The 16,967-nt window shown below is 56.1% G+C and overlaps 2 long non-coding RNA genes across 2 annotated transcripts; both read right to left on the reverse strand.

Moving 5' to 3' along the window:
* Positions 1-597: 597 nt before the first annotated feature.
* Positions 598-3,978, reverse strand: LOC140848781 (uncharacterized). Its single transcript, XR_012129899.1, has 4 exons — positions 3,813-3,978; positions 1,517-3,559; positions 1,240-1,414; positions 598-998 (listed from the first exon to the last, which is right to left on the reverse strand). It is a non-coding gene; the product is annotated as an uncharacterized lncRNA (long non-coding RNA).
* A 3,617-nt stretch (positions 3,979-7,595) lies between these two features.
* LOC118968160 (uncharacterized) lies at positions 7,596-16,563 on the reverse strand. The gene is made up of 4 exons (XR_005055666.2): positions 16,050-16,563; positions 13,248-13,400; positions 10,809-12,124; positions 7,596-10,148 (listed from the first exon to the last, which is right to left on the reverse strand). It is a non-coding gene; the product is annotated as an uncharacterized lncRNA (long non-coding RNA).
* Between the last annotated feature and the right edge of the window lie 404 nt (positions 16,564-16,967).

A 16,967-nucleotide genomic window follows, 5' to 3' on the forward strand; every position in this document is an offset into this window, starting at 1 on the left:
ACGAGCCTGGAGGAGGGATGCCAAGTCCTCCCTGGATGGGACGAACAAGACACACTCCTTTCGACTCCTAACTCTGCTGGGTCAGGAGCGCCTGGGCAGTGCCGGCTCCCAGGCCTCATAGGCATCACGGGTCTGGTGAGGACTCAGGACAGCATGGAGGGTCCAGGCCTGGGAGGGCGGGGCAGGAGCCAGGAGAGAGGGGCAGAGGCGGGGAGGAGAGCGGGCCGGCTTGGTCGTGCGGCCAGAGAGGTCGGTGTGGTGAGGCCTCAGTGGTCCATGGTATTGGACTTGGTACTTGAGAGGTTGTGTCAGTTCTGGGTCTGGTCCTTAAGAAGACTGACAGAATCCGCTTCTTCTTTCTTAAATTGACCTCTCCCCGGACGCTCCCTCTCAGAACCAAGCCACTGTGCTGTGAGAAGCCAGCCCGGGGCACGTGACGCCTCTCCAGTTAACTGCTGGGCTGAGCAACCAGTCTCAGGTCAGCATCAAATGCCAGTCACATGAGTGAGACACCTCGGGGGGCTCTGCCCAGCCAGAAGGGCCTCCCACTGAGCCCAGAGGATTGGGAGGTTAAAAATCTCATCGAAGACATCGCCAGAACAACTTTAATGGCTTCATGGGGATAGACCTCTAACCAAGAGGGATAAAGTGTGAACAAGTGTGGGGGGGGAGCTGTGCACAGGCGTGTGCACAGGGAGTACAGACAGCATGTGGAAGCTCTTCATGGAGGAGAGGGATGCCAGCTGCTCATTGTCCCTCACTACTGATGAAGCTCCTTCCCCGCCAGGTGTCAGGCCATGAGGCCAAAAGCCTCAGTGACTGACCAGCTGGAGATACCACCCCATGTGCCAGAGCTGCCCCTGCAGACAGAGGCTTGGTCGGGGGCAGAGGGCTTGGGTCCCAGTCCCAGCCAAGCCACTTAACCTCTGGGGTCCCGGTTTCTTCTCCTCTACAGTGGGGGCTGATGACACTTGGCCTGCCAACTTTTCAGAGCCATTCTGGAAAGAAAGAAAATGAAGGCAATAAAAACTATCAGGGCAAAGGGCCAATGTAAGGATTGTTACTTAATTATTAATCATTACATTAATTCTTACATTATCATTAATTCTTAAGCCTTCCCTCTTCAAGGGAAGGAGGGGGCAGGGGCCCATCCAGGAGCTCGCATCCCCTTCGGTTTACACAACATGCACACATAGAAGCCCGGGAAGAGCAGCTTCCCCACGCGGCTCCAAATCTCACCTCCAACCTTGGAGAAGCCCCCCAACGTGGCTCAGACTCTCCTCTGGCCCCCGCCTCTGGCCCCCAGGAGGGCTTCTGGGATTCGCAGGTAGACTGACAGCTGCTTCCAGCGCATCTGCCAGAGGAGGTGGGCACCCTCTCTGTTGATCATAATCCCATTTTCTGCCTCCAGCATCTGTAGTTGAAAATCCCGGGGTGGAGGAGCAGAAAGCACCAGGAATGAGGCTGGAAACATCATAAAGTTTAAGAAAATCACTAGCAGCTTTATTCTACTGACCTGCCAGCAGCTGGCTGAGCTGAGCTCCGAGTAGCCTGGGAAAGAATGGGACGGAGGGCAGGACACAAAAGGGGGACCAGTAACAGCCACACATCGCTCCAGGAAGCCGGTCCAGACGGCCCCGGGATGGCCAGGGCCACCTCCTGAGGGCTGCAGCCTTTGGGCCTTTCCAGTGGTTTCCATGGCACCATGCCTTCCCAGTCCTCACCCAAACAGCCCTCCCGCAGCCCCCCGTGTGTCACCTAGCCAGAGATGCGGAGTGAGTGTGACACGTATGCTGATATCAAGAAAGCATGGGCACACATGCATGCGTGTGTGTAATGGGGGTGCGGGCATGGGCAGGGGGCAGGGCCAAGGTGTTCCTCCAGAATATGTGACCTGGGTCCCTGCCTGGGTCTCTGAGGGCACTTCTGAGAGCTGAGCCCAACCAAACTCTGATTTTTTTAAACGTGCATGGACTCAAATAGTGACAAGGTTTGAAAGAGAGGACAAGCCAGGTCCCTTGCAGCACGCGGTCAGGTCTTACACGGCAGGTCACAGGTGAGCACAGACACCTGAGCCTTTCTCAGCCTAAGAGCCCCTCGGAGGAGGAGGGGTGAGAGGTCCCCCAGGTAGAGTCCCGCGCCCTCCATCCACTGGTGTTTTCTTTCGCTCACTCCGTGACCATCAAGCACCCGCACGGGCCGGGTTGGGCGCAGGCCTGGGCTTCGGGAGGTGTGCTGGCGCGACCGAGCTCCCAGCCCCTGTCCTTCCTGCCTGGCGCGCGGCCACACAGGTTGGAAGTGAGATCCTGCCCCGCAGCGAGTCCTCCAATTTCCTGCTATTGGGTTCAGACCCTGGGCAGCCATAGGCAACAGAAAGGGTCTCCAGGTTTCCAACTGAAAGCTCGCCCTTTACGCTCCTTGTCTCTCCCCCTTTTTTGTCTTCTTTTTAAAAATGCTCTTTAATGGTAAAAAAAAGTTAGCATGAAAAGCAGAGAAAATGAGCCTCCGAAAGGATGTCTGACAGGCAGATTCGTTAATCCGCCAGAGGTTCCTCCCAGCAGCCTCACTGCCGAGGGTCCCAGGCCGCAGCTGGGAGGTGGGCCTCCTTTCTCCCCTCCTGAGAGCAGAGGCAGGAGAGGGTCAAGGTGAGCGGCTGGCCTCACAGCACCAGGTGAGGCCAGGACTCTGGGAGGCCAGGCTGCACTGCTGGGGCCCCGCCAGCACTGCTGCAGCCCCACAGGCCCCCGGACAGTCAGTCTCCACACAGCATCTTCCTTCTGCAGCAGTGAGAGTCTGACGTCAGGGGCTGCTCAGGAAGGTAAGGGGGACCCTAGACACTGGGCATGGCATCCCAGCAAGGCAAGTTCGGGCCTCAAACTGACCAGGTCATTCCAGGAACCCAGGCCACCACTGCCCCCTCCTTTCTACCTGGCATCTGGCCACGTGCCCCACTGCCCTCTGGAAAAGCCAGACAGGACCTGCCATGGGCTACCCCAGGATCCCACCTGGGCACACTCCTGGCCTGACCCCCTGCCACCCTCCCTTACTCACATGAGAACCCCAAGATGTATGTCTATGAAGGAGCCAGACGGAGAAGACCACCGAGAGCCCCTTTCCTAGGGAGGGTCTGGCTGCCCACCATGCACGGCGGGGGCTCTGCACCAGAATGCCCCCAGGTGAGGGAGCTATTAGAGCTTGTTTCCCTGGGAAACGGTGGAGGCTGCAATGAAGGCAAGCCTGGAGCCCCCAGAGAGGCTGGATTGGGTGGCCAAGGCATGGGCTCTGGAGACAGCCTGCCAGGACTCAACTCAAATCCAGGGGGCTGCTTATCAGCTGTGTGACCGGAACTGTGTCCCCAGCTTCCTGCCCATAAACTGGGGGCAGCAGGACCATCATCTCTCTGGATCACTGCATGAATCACAAAGCGGTGCCTGGCATGGGGTAGGTACCCACAGGCACTGTGGACAGATGCCCAAAGCAGAGTTCTGGCGTCAGCACTGCTCCGTCCAGGCCCTGCACTGTCCCTCCACTCCACGCCAGGCATGGTGACTCTGCCCCACTGTCAGGACACAAGGATGGAAAACAGGCATGTCCCCCGACAGCCAGACCTGGGAGGCACAACTGTCCCCAGAGCCCAGGCTTCCTGTGCAGTGACGGAGGCAGAGCTGGGCTGAAGAACTGAAGTGGGCTGCAGGGCAGCGGGCTGGGCTGCTGCCTTGGGGGTCACCCACTGCACAGCTCTAGGGGGTGCCGTTTACATCAGTGGTACCTGAGCTGAGGGTGAGCCCTGGAGAAGGCAAGCTGAGACTCACCTGCGGCTGTTGAAAGGCCCAGAGGATGAGCCCGAGAAGGGAGAGACGGAGGTGTGTCTGGGAATGCCTGGGAGCCCAGGCTGCCCGCCAGCACAGCCAGGGGGGATGCAGGTTTGCCCTCCTCCTGTTGCACCAAGGCTTAGTCTTGTCCTCGAAACTAAAAAGGGACTGGGAGAAACAGTTCATACCCTCCCTCCCTCCCTAGACCATCTTCCGCCCTAGGGACACGTCCACAGGCCTGGGCCGGGGGTCCCCACCTGCCCCCTGAGGCCGGGAGCTGCAGCCGGTGCCCAGGCAGGAGTGCGGTTTCTGCTCGGCCTCTGCCCTCAGAGACTTCCACTCTGCCGTGCAGCTGGTGAGGTGACAGCTGGCCTCATGGCGGTGCCACGCCCCCCTCCCATGGAGGGGCAACACCTGGGGAATAGGGCGAGAACGGCGGCGGCAACTGGGGAGAACAAGAGGGTGTGCAAGGGCCCGTGTGTGCAGGTATGTGTGTGTGTGAGAGTCCCGGGGACAGAAGGGGGAAGGGAGGGGAGCAGAGCAGAAGACGCCCACAGGAACAGCTGGCACCATGTGGCACTCTGGGCAGACAGAGCCCCAGGGGTCTGTCCTTGCTGTGCTCACACAGGCCCCCCATCTCAGAGCGTGGCACACAGTAAAAGCACATGACTTGCTGTTGCCTGCCCGACAGGTCACGCGGGTGGCAGACGCCTCCTCTGAGGACGCGGGCCCCTGCTCCCCCTCACCCTCACCAGCCGGCCCCCCAGCCCCTCCCCTGACCACTCCCTGAGGGCCCCCAGGGTGGTACCTGCTCAGTGTCTTCACTCACTAATGGCTGGCTTCTCCTCACCCTGAAACAAGGGGATTTCCTGACCATTTCTTCAGCCGGGTGATGTAAGCAGTTTTTCTAGTGTTCAGCCAAAGAACCTTCCAGGCCTTCATTTATGTAAATGTGGAGGCCTTTGGAGACTCGTTGACTGGCTCACTTCCACCCAGCGTCTTGGAGCAGTTCAGGCCCGCGGTGCCTTTCAATCTAGGCCCTGCAAATGGACTGCCGGATAGGTTCTTCCTCAGACCAGAAGCCCCCAGGTGGACCCTGCTTCCAGTCCTGTCAACTGGGATTGGAATGAGCCTGCAGAGCGTGGGGCCCCCAGCACCAGCCACAGCCCATGCCCTGGTCTGGGGGCTGCATCCTGAGCTGTGACATGTCCTGGACACACCCGGCAACCAGCAGAGAGCTGACCTCACCCCAGAAGGCCCCCAGGCAGGGGCCTGCTTACGTCTGGAACTCTCCAAGAGGTCAGGAGAGCCCACTCTCTGCATCAGCACCCTCAAGGTCAGGGAATTGTCTCTGGGTGAGTCTCCAGTACAGGCCACCTGGCTGTGTCCCGGCACACCCACCTCCTTGCACCCCCAGATTTGGTCTGGGAATCGTGGTGTGGGGACATCCACTACTGAACCAGTCGGGGTCCCCTTCTCCTGTCTAGCTGGATCTGTTTGAGCTTCAGTTTCCTCACTGAGGTAAGAGGTGGAAGTGAGCATCCAATTCAGGGCTTTGTGAAGACCAGATGGGGCCCCTCACCCAGGGACTGGCCTGGAGCGTGGGGCCCCCCATGCCTCCTCCCTCCCTGAGCTCCAGGCTGCAGCACTCAGAGCTCCGTTCTCTCCCCTCCCCTGCCCCTCCTTCTCCTTCCCCCACAGGGACCCCTTGGCCCCATTCTTCACCCCTGACTCCTCCATCCTTTGGGAAGCCAAGCAGGCACGCCCTCTCCTAGATGCACTTCCTGCCTCCAGGTCTGGGCTGGGTGCCTCTCCTGGGGCCTTACAGTGTGCCCCAAACTTCTACCATCATAGTGGCAATCAGGGTGGACTAGAATTACCTGATTTCCCACCTCCCAGGACCTATCCTGTCCTAGAAAGCAGGGCTGGGCCCCAAAGCCAACAATACCCAGCACACGGAAGATGCCAATGGTATAAATGTGGAAGGAACAAACTTTGCCAGCACAGAGGGCAAAACCCCACCCCGGAAGCAGTGACCCCACTGAGCTGGGACTGGAGACTGCTGGGGGAGGGGCTGTCTCGAAACCCCTGAGCCCCTACAGCGCCTCTCCCCGCTCCCCTGCCGTCTGGAGCCCAGCCCCCACGCTGAGGCAGCCCCAGGCTGGCCGCCCTGCCAGCTTCTGCAGCGGACTTGTCAGCAGTTGCCATGGAGACCAGCCAGCAATCAGCTCAGTGCCCTCCTGCCGCACGAGGCGGGCAGAGCAAAGGTGGCAGCCAGCTGTGCACAGAGAGATCCTGCCAGGCAAGGGCAAGCGCCTGGCTTTGGACTGGGATGCTACTGCTGCCCAGCTGGCCCCCACCGCCCCCATTCTCCTTACCACAGCAGGGTGACCTTGGGCAGGTCACTCACTTCCCTGAGACCCCCAGGTCTGGAGGGCTGAGATGAACTGTATGAGCAAAGGCTGTCACCAAATCATTCTGGTTGTTTCCTGAGTTTATGTCCCCTTGACCTTTGTGTCCAATTCCCCCCAACTCAGGTGGGGCAGGAGTAAGCAGCAGCCCCAGCCCCATGCTGGCAGGAAAAGATTTCATGTGACATTTGCAGGCAAAGAGGAAATCCACAGGGCTGCCAACATAGTGCAGCCCCAGGGCCACTAGTGTGGGTGCCACACTGGCCACTTACTGTAGTGAGCAAACCCATTAAGAGTGGTGACCTCTGCCTGCAAGGGACATAAGGTGGGATCACACTTGCCTGACAGCCTCCGTGTCACTTGGGGGGTGGGATGTCACCTGGTCCCCTTGTTGCTTTAAATGGTGCCTGTTTCTGGGGACAGCTGACTGTGCCCACTGGGTTCCTGGAGCAGGAACATGCCAAGATGCTGCAACCAGCCCCAGCACCCAGGAAGCCAGCTCTCCACAGCCAGCCTGGGCTGGCACACATACTGGTGTGGAGCCAAGCACCTGTGTCTCAGGCAGACCTGGGCCCTGATACAAAATACACCCAACCCCCCTTCCTCTCCGAATGTCAAAACTCAGCCCAGCTGCTATGGCAACAAGCTTGGCTGTGGTCCCAATAGCAGGAGACAGGAAGCAGTCCCTTTCTGAAACAATGGATTGATGGATGGATGGACAGACGGATGGATGGATGGAAGGCAGGAAGGCAAGTGATGAATAAGGGGGCCATTCTTGGAGCAAAGGCCCACAGAGACCACGAGACCAGGTGAGCCCGGGGAGGCCCTGGCAACCAGAATCACAAAGCTGCTAGATTCCAGAGCCCAGCTCTCTGAACACGTCTGTGGTGGGTGTTTGGAGGCAGGGGTGGAGGAGGGCACACACAGCTCTGCCCCAAGTCCCCTTTCCCCTGGAGCTCCCCACACCTGAAAGGCGGAATCCTACCCCAAACCAGCCCATCAGAGCTGCCGCTCCTCCCAGCCCACCAGCACTTCCTGCGGACTCACTGTCAGAACAGGCGACAGTGGGTCCTACCCTCACTGCCAGGGCAGTCGAGACAGAATGAGGTGAGGAAGCTTGCCAAGGGACTGGGCCAGCTGGGTGTCACTGGGCACAAACTTTAGTAATGCCAGGAAGTGACTTAAAAAAAGGTAGAGGGTCCAAGAGCCTTCTGTGAGCTTCATCAATCTGATAAACAGTGAGCAGAAAGTTAGAGAAAATTTAGAGGAAAATTGACTAAACGTAAGCTTTTGGTGAGGATAGTAAAAACAAATAACGCTCTAAACTCTTAGAAGACCAGGTAGTTTCCTAAGAGCTTTACTTAACCCCGCTGTGTGCTGTGAGTAGCGTCGGGTTCCATGGGGGGGTCCCTGAGACCTGCCTGGCGTGCAGGGCGTGCGAAGAGCATGTCCGGGAGTCCGTTGGAGAACTCTGAGCCTGACGACGCTCTCACAGAGCGGAGTCTCCACCCTGCTACGTGGCGCTGCCCAGTTGCTGTCTTAGGACAAGAAAACATAGACGGCATTCAACAAAATGGACAGGTTGCATGTGCTGTTTGTTTATAGCCCCTAATAAGTAGACAGTCTTGGGAGTTTTCGTTTTAATTCTTCTCCAGGCTCTTGCAGACACTCACCGGCAAGGAGAAGTTGCTGTAATAAAACCCAGTTATATCATAGTGTGTCTCACAAAGAACCCACCCCCACCCCACAGAGACTCCACTGACACGCTGAAGGTTTTCACACCAGCAAAGTGTGTGTGTATAGCTTTGGATCCCAGGACAAAGGGGAGGGTCATTCACCCTCGGGGAGATGGAGTCGGTGGAGGCCAGCATCAGTGGGTTGGGGGCAAATTGTGCACCCACTCTGGTGGGGGACACTGCAAAGCCACCCAGCAAAAGATACAAATACAAAATTCTATACAGAGAGGGAAGGGAGAATGGGAACCAATCTGCCATAAACCAGGAAACAATAAAAAGAAATACATCCCTTGCAGGGCCGTCGTGACAGGACATGTGTTAAGTGCACTGTAACTACAAAGTGCCGGGATAAATGTCATAACACTGTTATGACAAAAGGCCCTCTCTGCTGGGACCTCACAGTGCCATGAAGAGATCTCATTCTTAGCGAGACAAGTGGGGTGCTGGGCAGAGGGACCCCTGAGCAGCAGGGCACAGGGACCCACCGCACAGCAGGCCTGAAGTTGATCATGGGGCTCATTAGAGCAGCTCTAACAAGCCCCTGAGCTCCTCCTCATCAGGACAGGCTGGGCTGGTGCCAAAAGCAGTTCAGAGAGAGGAAATGGGGGGTATGCTAACCCTTTGGGCTCCATATCATGTACCCCCAGATTTCAAGTATGTGTGACTGGCACCAGATTCGGAAGGTCCCTGCCTCCCACCTTCGCAAGCACGCACACTGCTTCCCCAAAGAGACTCATTTCAAAGGTGCAAATACACGAAGCCTGCCGACCTCAGGGCTTCTGTGAGCGTCAGATGAGAAAACGCCCGGGACGGTGGCCCAAAGCTCTCAGGCACAAAGTGTCACTCAGATCCCAGTTCTGCTCCTGTAGGCTCTGCTTGTTTTCATCAGTTTCTCCAATTTCTGCTTTCCTTCTTTGCCTTTCCAGAGCTCCACTCACCCAGGAGGATAATAGAAACACTCAGGATGGCAGTTTAATAGTCCTGGGGGCATTGATCATTATTATGAATCTGAAAATAGCTGAGTTATTAATGTTTGACAGTGCAATCACACGGGGCTGCGTACATCATAAAATCTTAAATGGCAAACACTGTTTTTATTTTTCAAGCACTTCTCATTTGTTATCTCAAAAGGGAGGAGTTATTCACCCCATTAGGGTGAGTAGAAAACAGGGGCCAAGAAAGGTCAGACAGCTCGCCAACTGGGGGAATGGCACCCAAGGGACCAGCGCGGGCGACCGCCCCCTCCTCACCGCTACCCCAGGAGCTGCGGCAGGAAGCTGGCCGTGGACAGGATGGGCCTCAGAGCCGTCTCTCGGGAAGAACCAAGCCCTGTGCACAGAGTTACCCTACAAATGGCTGTTTGGCTTCACTGTCCACAGGATGACCAGGACAGGGGGTCCCAAGAGAAGGGTGGGCACCCCTCAGCACTAGCTGCCCCCGGAGGGTCTCCCTTAGAATCTGCCCAGGCTCTCAGCTTCCAGGCCTTTGATGGGCAGCCGGGGTCCACGCCCTCTGCTCTGGTGATACAGGAGATGCTAATGGATCAAACGCTGACACTCTAGGAAAGTGCCCTCACGGCCTGGGCTCGGCGCAGTGCCACCATCCTTGCTTCCCCAGTGGGTGCCTGCCCCGGGGAGCTGTGTCTGTCCTCAGTGATGGGACCACCCGCCCCAGTACCTCCCACCGACTAAGTCCTGCCTTCCTACCTGCTCCCCATTTTCACTCAGTGGCTCCCCATTTCCCCAGCTGTGGGAATCAGCCTCCAGTTACGAGGAAATCGTGTAAGGTGGGCCTAACTCAGCCTGTGACCCAGGACAGGAGAATGCAGTGCTGGGGGTGGGCACAGACAGCCCTTTGGCCCTCGTCCTGTGCCAGGTGCCCGGACAGGCGTTGCACACACAGGCCTTCGTTTCACTCTCCCGGAATCCCAGTGGGATTTGTGATTCCCACTCTGCAAGTGAGCGAACTGAGGCTCAGAGAGACTGAGGGGTTCAAAGGCGGTTACACATTGTCTCGGTCAGCCTGGCTGCATTAGCAAAACAGCATGGACCAGGCAGCCTGAACAGCAGACATTTATCCCCCACAGTCCCGGAGGGTGGACGTCCAAGAGCAGGGTGTTGGCGGACTCGGTTCCTGGGAGGGGTTCCCTTCCCGGCTTGTAGAAGGCCACTGTCTCACTGTGTCCTCACCTGGCAGAGAGAGTGAGCTCTGGGGTCTCTCCCTGTTCTTACAGGGCCACTAATCCCATCACGAGGGATCCAGCCTCATGCCCCATCCAAACCTAGTGACCCCCCAAAGGGCCCACCTCTGGATACCAACACACCAGGGGGCAGGGCTTCAACCTGCGGACTTGGGGGACACACAATTCAGTTCAGAGCACTCAGCTAACAAGATGTGGCACCCAGATTCAAACTTGGGTCTCCTAGCATCAGCCCAGAAGTTGGCCCCTCCTCAGGAGACCAACAAGCCCCCACACACACCTGGGGTCATACACAAGCTTACGGGGCAGGGTGCTTGGGCTGGGGGACCCAGAGGACAGGCCTGGAGACCTCCTTCCTGCTCCACCAGGAGTAGCCACCTAGCTTATCATCGGAGCCGGGACTGGCCCCAGCTTCCACGGGATGGCCCAGGCCAGCCCCTTTCAATCAGCCACTTTCTCAAGCGCCCCCTGAAGAACTGATTGCTCGCTGATATGTATGCTGGAGGCCATCTTCCAAGTGTCCGCTTCCCACAGAGGGGTCCTGAGCATTCAGCCTGGGGCTCCCCTCCTCTGAGCTTCCCGTTGTTGTGCTGACCCGACAACCCCATGGTCCTCAGGCTGGTTGGAAATTCCAGTTTAGTCATCTTACCAAGGCTGGCCATCCTGGGGGTACCACACAGCTGTCACCAGCACCCACCCGAGTCAGCTCTTTCCTGGAATGTTGAACTGGAGGGTCAAAAGTAGGAAAAGGCAGGAGGGTGATGTGAGAACTTGTGAGGTGTTCATGAAGCTGAGTGTCTGCTGTGGGTTGGATCCCCCAAAAGGTCATGGTCAGCTTCTAGCCTCCCGTGAATGTGAACTTATTTGGGAACAAATTCTTTGCAGAAAAAAATTAGTTAAAATGAGGTCATATCAAGAAAAACAAGGATGTGGAGAAAAGGGAGCCCTCCTACACTGCTGGTGGGGATGGACAGTGGTACAGCCACTATGAAAAGCAGTATGGAGGTTCCTCAAAACACTAAAAATAGAAATACCATACGACCCAGTAATGCCGCTTCTAGGAATTTACCTGAAAAAAAAAATCAATGAATCAAAAACATACATGCACCCCTATGTTTACTGCAGCATTATTTACAATAGCCAAGACATGGAAGCAGCCTAAGTGTCCATTAATAGATGAATGGATAAAGATGATGCGGTACATACACACAACGGAACGTTACTCAGCCATAAAGAAGAATGAAATCCTACCATTTGTAACAACGGGAATGGAGCTAGAGGGTATTATGCTCAGCGAAATAAGCCAGGCGGAGAAAGACAAGTACCGTATGATTTCACTCACATGTGGAATCTAAAAAAAAAAAACAAATGACAAAACAGCTAACAGACTCATAGACAGTGAGAAATGACTGGCGGTTACCATGGGGGAGGCGTTGGGGTGGGGAGTGAAATAGGTAAAGGGGATAAAGGAGCACAAAATCTCAATCGTAACATAAATTATTCATGGGGATGAAGGTAGAGCATTCAGAATAGTCAATGATTCTGTGACATCTTTCTATGTGACAGGTAGTAACGACACCAGTCGGGATCGGCATTTAGAAGCGTAGATTACTGTTGGCTCACTATGTCATATACTTAAAACTGATATAATACTATATGTAAGCTATGTTTCAATTAAATAAATAAATAAAATGTAAAAAAAAATGAGGTCATATTGACTAGAGTGGACCCTAAATCCAGTGACCAGTGTCCTTTCAAAAAGGAGATTCGGACCGAGACACACACAAGGAAGAGCGCCGCTTGACGGCAGAGGCAGCGGCTCAGTTGTGTCCACGAGGCCGGGAATACTGAGGGTGGCCGGCAGCCACCAGAGCCCCAGGAGGCCTGGGTGGCTTCCCCACCCCGGGGCCTCAGGAGCATCCGACATTGCTGACACCTTGATGGCGACGTCTGGCCTTCAGAACCCTGAGAGAATAAATGTGTGTTTTTTTAAGCCCCCCAGTCTGTGGGGATTTGTTACAGCAGCCCCAGGACACTAATGGAGTGTCCATCTCCCTGGGGCTTCAATAGTCCTCAGAACAAAATGGGGGTCATTCACAATGAGTCCCTTCAGGGGCACCATGCAATCTTGTGATTTATAATAAGAAATGCATACTTGGTCTTTGGGCATTTCTGGCACATAGCTCCTAAAACCCTTGGAATTTCCTACATGAGGAGAGCATAAGTGTCTTTTGTTATGTTAATGAGATGACTTTGGGTGCACCTAAGGGTGGAGGCAGGTTGCCAGGGGAGCCACCCTGTTGCTGGGACTTTCAGTGCATCCCTGGACCTCCAGGGAAGAGGGGCTGGAGGTTCGTTCCATCACCAATGGCCAATGATTTAATCGTCATGCCTTTGTAATGAAGCCTCCGCGAATGCTCCAGAGGATGGGGTTCAGAGAGTTTCCAGGTTGGTGAGCACAGAGACCTGGGGAGAGTGGAGCTCTCAGCGCTTGGAAGCTCCTGGCCCTTCCCCAGGCCTTGCCCTCTGCATCTCTTCCATCAGGCTGTTCCTGAATTATATCCTTTCATAATAAACCAGTGACATAGCGAATAAAAGCACTTCCTGAGGTCTGTGAGTCACTCTAGCAAATTAACTGAACCCAAGGAAGGGGTTGTCAGAACCTCCAATCTATAGCTATTGGTCAGTGGGTGACAACCGGACTTGCAATTGGCATCCAAAGCAGGGGGCAGTCTTGTGGGACTGAGCCCTTAACCTGTGGGATCTGACACTACCACCGGGTCAGAATTGAGTTGAATTGTCGGACGCCCAGCCAGTGTCTGACAGTTGCTTGGTGGGGGAAAACCCATACGCACGTTGGAATCAGGCCCCAGACCCTTTTACATGGTTACCAAGACAGCTGCCGCCCAGCAGAGAAGGCAGGACTTGGGGTCAGAGGGGGTGCTGTGCCAATCCCAGCTCAGCTACCTGGTGAGGACAGGCACATCTTGTCCTTAATAGCCACCCACCTCCCAATGTTAATTATAACAATAAGTGTGCCAGTTCCTTGCCAGGCACCTGCTAGGACTTCACAGATATTATTTCTCACCCCTCAAGTCACGTTGGCCATCACAGATCTGATAAGCAGGGCATGGGGAAGCTTCCAGAACAGCCGTGGTACACACAGGAGCCCCATGTGGTTCCCGTCTTTCCTCAGGAGGACACAGGGATGTACAAGGTGCCATTTCAAGGATGCTTGTCACTAAAAGCACAAACCAGGGGGCAGATGCCAAAGGCTGAGTGCTGGGCCTCATGGCTTTGTGGCCTCTGTGCCCCCAGCCCCGCAGGCCCGCCCCTTCTCAGAGGTGTGACAAGGTTCCTTGCTCCTAGTCAAGGGTTTTATCATTCCTGCAACACCTGGCTTCCCCTTAACTACATCCTGGGGGCTCCCTTTCATCCTTCCATCCTCACCAACAAACCCACACTGTGTACTGTGCCTGTGCCAGACACCATGCTGTGCCATGGAGCCGCAAAAAGACAGACGCAGTCCCTCCTCAAGAAGCATGCCCAGCACACCTCCAAAAGAGACCCAGGCCTTGGAGTGATGGTAGACAGGCCATCCTGACTCCCCCATGCCCGCATCCCCACCTCCTTCTCCTCTGCCACTTCCCCCCGGGGATTGCCTATAAGCCCAGGTTTCTCCTACTGGAGGCTCCATGGGGTGAGGGTCTACCAGAAGTCCCAGGACACACTTGCTGGAGTAATAATTTTACCCAACAGACTCAGGGGAGGGAGGGTGGAGCTAAATAACTCAATTGGCAAGCAATCTGAAATAACTGCTCTGCTGAGATACACAGGCCCGAATTATGGGAGCAGGATGCAGAAGCCACGTGAATTTTTGAGACAAGCCTCAATGGATGACAAACGTCGTTCACGTCCACCTGCCATCCAGACCCACAGGGATCTGCTCACACTCTTCTGCTGCTAGAACCCCTTGACCTGGTCAAGTATGGGGAGCATCCTGGCCTTGCACAGAGCACCCTCACTTCCTGCCAGAGCATCTCCTCAGCCTCCCACTCCAGGCACCCCCACCCTCCTCCTGGTTCCGGAGAGCTCGTCCGCCAAGCCTGTTGAAAGGCAGGAGTGGGCGCTGCATGTGAGGTGCCCCGGAGGCCACTGAAGCCCCCCTCCCTGCAGGGGCGGCCGCCCAGCCCAGCCCAGGAGGACACCAGCCATTCATCATTCTTTCCGCAGTTTGTCAGGCCCTGAGACTTCCTGTAGGTACCACATAAATACACTTAACCTTTAAAGGGCCGGGTGGCAGCCCCAGGGACAGAGAGCTTAAAACCCTCACCGCAAGGCTGAGCCCCCATCCCTCCCCTGCTCCCTGCCTCTGCCGGTCATGGGAGGGGAGAGAGGTTACAACAAGGAGAAGGGGCTCACTGCAAACCTGGCCCATCCGTCAAACTGACTGCGCTCTGGCCGCCAAGAATCCAGGGAGGTTCTCCCAGGACAAAGGCCAAGGAGCAATGCCAGTGAGCCACTGAGCCTGTCTGTCTAACTTCCTTGGGGGTAGTTGCACCCCTGACAAAGAGGCCTTTTCCGCCAAAGGGTCCTGGCTGGGGGTGGGGGCTGTGTCTGGGGCCTGACATCATGGGAGTCTGCTAGGCTGGAAGATGGTATCCCACCACCCTTCACCCGGCCCTTACTTATTCATTCATTCATTCATTCCCTCATTCATTCATTCAGCGAAGCCACTGAGCACCTTCCACATTCCAGGCTTGCCACTAGGTGCCAAGGATGCAAGGAAAAATCAGAGAGAGTCTCTGACCCCAGGGGACTCCTGGTCAGTGGCGATTGAGAGGCAGGCTTGCAAGAAATCATTTCCACAGGGTGAAAGTAACTGTAAGACGGGGTAGGGAGGAGATGCTGTGGAGCCCCGGGAAGGGAAAAAGCAGGTGGCTGGAGAGGGGGCAGAGATGGCATCGCAGCAGAGGGCCATCTGAGCTGGGTCTCACTGCATGAGCAGGAGTTCTCTAGGCAGAGAAAGGGAATCGAATGGAGTGGCTAGGACATGGGTAGCTATAAGACAGAGGTCAAGGCTGGGATCCTAGACCACCCTGGAGGGTCAGTGAGGCCAGACTTGAGCAACACTGCAATGTGGTGGCCACTGGGCTATGCCACCAGGTCCCCCTCAAGGCTGGACACACTCCGAGATGGCTTCAGCTGTAGAGAGGCACCTTGCCCAAGGCCTCGCCCTCCCCCATGGGGCTATATCCAAGGGCCTATGAAGGCCTGGCTCAGTCCAGCTCAGGACAGCTCCGAGGGCCGTCCTAGTCCACAGTGTCCCCTGCCAGCTCCTGCTTCCTTCCCTCCAGTCATTTGCTAATGAACATCCTGCAGACTAGTGTGCCTCCCAGGAAACCTAGCCTGCGATACAAACAGGTGAAAGTCAAGGAAGGCTATAATTTCAAAATCAGTGGTCAATAAACCAGGTCAGAAATAAAAGCTCCCCACCAACTGGAAACACAGCTCATGCCTACTTCATAATCAATACTGACTCTGCTTCTCAAGAACCCCCCCCCCCACCCATGGAGAACAGCAGGGGTCTGAGGCTTCCCAGGCAGCAGCTGGTCAAGCTGTGTCTTCCACATCTTCCAGGTTCCTAAACCAACATGCTGCCCAGCAGGGCCCCTGCATGGGGGAGAGAGCAGGCCCCAAAGACGCACTGCAGCGTCAGAAATGCGATTGCCAGGGGAAATGGGGCGCAGCGTTGCAGTGCTGCACAAGAACGCAGCCCAAGACCTTCAGGGAGGGCGCTCAGAGGTTCTCAAGGCTGCTGCTGAAATAACAACAGCGCTGAAGGCACCTGGGCGATCAGGGTGGGAAATCGGGGGGAAACAAAACTCACCTCTTTCTCTTCCTCTTCTCCCCAGATCCCTGGCTAAGAAGTTCAAGGTTGGAGACAAATTAATTTGCCTTAAGGTGCTTGAGCTTATCCGTTAATTACACACGTGCCCTCCCAAGCAATTTTCCACCTGCTTCCCATAAACATCCCCAAGCCTCTGGCTGAGTACTAACCTAATACCCAGCTCCGAGTGGCTGGTGAATAGTGCCTGTTCATTTGTTTATTATGAGGGAGCTTAGTTGCCAGGGAGTCATTAAATAAGACACCGTGGTATGTCGTTCACTTATTTTGCCTGCCTGGACTGTCTTAATTTGTGGCTTAGAGATGGAGGCATTCTGTTCTCTGGTTTTCAAAGGTGGCTCACAGATGCCAGTCCCTGCTGGTGGTCTGTCCCCACGACCACGTGCAGGTGGGCAGGCCTCTGCTCCTCCCGCCCCCTCCCTGTCAGACCTCAGGGGACCTGCAAGCCGGTGGGGGGCAGGGAAGGAGGCCTGAGCCTGGCCAGGTGGAGACCCGCACCCTGAGGTATGACCTGAGTACAGGGCAGGCTTTAGGGTACAGCTCAGCAGCGGTCCTGGTGGAGGGGGCAGGGCAGCTGTGAGCTCCTCCAGGCACAGACCTGGGCCAGCAGCTTCTGGGTAACTGCTTCTGGGATCTTGCCAGTGGTGGCTTGAAGTAGCAGGCTGGTCACCTTGGAGTCTGTGAACAAGGCTAGGCGACAGCCTGGGGAATAACAGGGACAAGGCAGAAGGGCCACCGAGGAGCAGGGAACCAGGGAGTAGCAAGTGGGGCAGGACAAGGCCCTTCATGAGGCTGAAGGTTGGGGAGAGGAGAGGGGCAGGCGGAGGTGGTGTCCTGTGGGCCCGCGGTAGGGAGGACATGCGCGGGGCTGGCAGGTAGAGGGCAATGGGGGTAAAGCCA

This window comes from Manis javanica, chromosome 4 (genome assembly GCF_040802235.1).
Source record: "Manis javanica isolate MJ-LG chromosome 4, MJ_LKY, whole genome shotgun sequence".
Classification (NCBI taxonomy): domain Eukaryota; kingdom Metazoa; phylum Chordata; class Mammalia; order Pholidota; family Manidae; genus Manis; species Manis javanica.